Below are 3,097 nucleotides of genomic sequence, written 5' to 3' on the forward strand. Positions count from 1 at the left end.
TAGGGGTAAATGACTTCAGCAATCTAGTGTTCAATATAGAAATAATCATCTATAAACATCAAATCCTAATACATTACAATCACTGTAAAACTTCCATCTCATCTTATAGAATATTTATGTCCTCCATGGAAATTGTCTTCAGTGAGGACACCATGCTATCATCGAAATGAAATGTTCTATTTCCTCCTCTCTGTTTCAGTTCTTTCCTTTGCCACCTTATCCAGTTTCCTGTAGGTTCTCTTCTTTTAGAGATATGATAGGAGTTATTTTCCCTTCATTGTTAACCATTGGCTTGATTGAGATATCTCAAAAATTGTCCTCCATCTTCTCCCTATCTTTCTCCTTTCATGGGAGCAACTTCTGTATGCAGACCACCTTCCTTTTGTTAATATCTGCCCTCTTCATTTATCTCCTTGTGCTCAAAGTGTTTTAACTGTTCTTTCTTTTTATATCCTTGATAATCTATGTATTTTTCACCCTCAAGTTCCCCAATTTTTCTCTTTTGGACTTTTTCCCCTTTGATTATAATTTAACCAGGAGATGGGCTTAGTCTCTTTCAGCCTCATCTCATTCTGGGCAATTCATATCTCACCAGCCTTGGTCTCAGCTCCAAGTGACTTTTGAAAGAATAGAACTGGCCTTAGGTTTCTATGAAAAGTACATGCTAAGGATATCCTCAAATAAACATTAAATTATTCCAGGAAGCAATTCATAATTAGTGTGGTTTCTTTGTGATTCCTCCTTAATCAAATTTATCTACTCAATTATTATAGGACAACTTTGAATTCTATTTCTTTATGTTACATTCTAACTGGGGAATTGTACAGTAGATATAATGACTATTCTTGCTTATAATACTCTTGACCAGTGCAATGTCAGAGAATTAAATTTATGCATAGGCATCAACATGAGAAAAATATGCATAGTGAAAGATTACCATATTAATTTCTTATTTAAATAGTAATGTGGATCCCTTTTATTATTTATTCATCTGCCTGTAGTGTAAGGGTAAAGAAACTGATAGTCAAAGCAAAAATTTATCCCATGACAATACACAAGAGGAGAAAAAGTGCTGGTGTCAGATTTTTTAGGCTCACTTTTTTTCACTTGAGATTCCCTGAGGAATTCCTTCTCTGGACAGACATTTACTTGAGATCATTTAATTGCCAGTTAGGGACATAAGCTTCCCAGAGGTTTCCCTAGAGTAAATAAACTGTCCTTTCTTCATGTCATCCAACTCAGTGATACTAATATCATATAGTAATATAATCTCATTGTTTGAGGATTATAAAGACTATCTTGTCTCCCAAGTTTAATCTTTGGAGTGAGACAATGAATTTGGAATTACTTGGCTTTCTCATGCAAAATGGAAAAGTCACATATAAAATCAGAGTAACCTGTTGCTACATAGATCTGTATGTAAGCCTGTAGGCTTACCTTACATTTTTCACAGGGGAGAAGAGATATCTATTTGCTTAAGAGATTTTCCTAGTTTACCTGCAAAAATTTCCCCCCAAAATGGGAATATCAATTCTAGATAAGCATTCCTTTAACTTTAACATCTCCCCCTCCCCCTTCTCCTAGCACCTCCTGAATACAATCTACAGTTTTAGGTATTCTTTGTGAGTTATTGATGGAGACAAGAAGAGACATTTCTTTTATCCCAGATCTGCAGGAGATTTGAGTGAAGGTGAGCAGACATGGAACCTTAGAGTATGAGTTACTCTGCAAATGCAGTTGACCCTAAGACTGGTATTGAGCTGTAAGACTGCTTATGTTAATGAGCTATGAAATATTAAAATTCTCCTGTTTAATTCATATCACATTATAAACACATTTTTGATGTAAATGGTGAGTAAAAAATAGATTTTAGTCTTGTTATCTTACAGTAAGAGATATGGTTAAACTAGAGAAAGTGTGCTATAGTGAATAGAGTGCTTAAGGAAAGCCCATCCTCAAATTTTTACTTTCTTCATTTGTTGCATAGCCCTGAGTAAATCATTGAGCAGTATGTTTATATCAGCTATATTGCCTAAGTCTTAACTTCCAAGTTAAGGTTTAGTTGATACCTCTTAAATTATAAGTGACATTTAGTAGCCAAATTGATGATATATATATATCTAACAAAATAAAGAAATTTAAGGTTGTGTTATTTCAAGCTCTTGACCTATATTCTTTTCTCTTTTCCCTTTAAGATCACATATGTTATTTGCCCTATGATCTCACTATATTGTCATTGTGGGAGGCATTGATTGGCCCCATTCCAGAATTTTTTTTCCAGAATGGAAAGTTTTTTAAAAATTTCTGTGTCCATCTGTCTGAAGTGAAATTTGTTTATATTTCTGCATATGTGCACAATAGTCTCTTTGATTTTGTTAAAATGTTAATTTTGTAGATATGATTCTGTATAAAAGAAGTTTTTAAAGAAGTCATCAAAAGTTCCACTGTATATATTGTACTATTGAAAATAAAATATCTGCATATTGTAAAAAAGTATGTAAAGCATATGTAACAATGTAGGCAAACTTTGAAATAGTATAAAAATGGGTACTAATATTATTGTCATCACCTTTCTCATCCTTCTCTTCCTTATAAGTCATCTCCAAAATTAGACAACCCTTTCAACAATGATGGGGACAAACATCAGTGATATAAATAGTTATATCCAAAAAAAGTTATTAATCATTGGAGGGCCCTGGACTTAGTGGATTGCTCTAAAGGACTTTAATGAGCTTGGAATTCATTTAGCATTTTAAAAATACTAATATAAAATATACTAAATACTAATATAAAATAAAATAAAATAAAAATATAAAAAATTTTAAACATTTATAAAGAAAAATATTTCAGGCTTATTGAAATTCATTCATGATGAAAATTTGGGAAGAATTACTACCAAGTTGAATGCTTTAGCTGAGATCCAAAAATCTCTACTAGCTAGAACATTACTAGATATTGAGATTCAGGGTTGAATGGAGTTTCTCATTTTATTGACAAAAAATTGGGTTCTAGGCACATCACACAATCCTAGGCCCAAAGACATCAGTTTGAACATTATTTTTTAGGTGTTATATTGCTTCTTTTAGCGAATTATGTG

The 3,097-nt window shown here is 32.4% G+C and overlaps 1 protein-coding gene across 1 annotated transcript in view; it reads left to right on the forward strand.

Moving 5' to 3' along the window:
- Positions 1–403: 403 nt before the first annotated feature.
- Positions 404–3,097, forward strand: part of LOC123246335 (putative olfactory receptor 2B8) — a 7,144-nt gene continuing 4,450 nt past the window's right edge. Inside the window, exon 1 of the mRNA XM_044675246.1 lies at positions 404–416. The gene's annotated coding sequence lies outside the window, so the exon portion shown is untranslated. The remainder of the gene's footprint in view (positions 417–3,097) is intronic.

This window comes from Gracilinanus agilis, chromosome 4, assembly GCF_016433145.1.
Source record: "Gracilinanus agilis isolate LMUSP501 chromosome 4, AgileGrace, whole genome shotgun sequence".
Taxonomy (NCBI): domain Eukaryota; kingdom Metazoa; phylum Chordata; class Mammalia; order Didelphimorphia; family Didelphidae; genus Gracilinanus; species Gracilinanus agilis.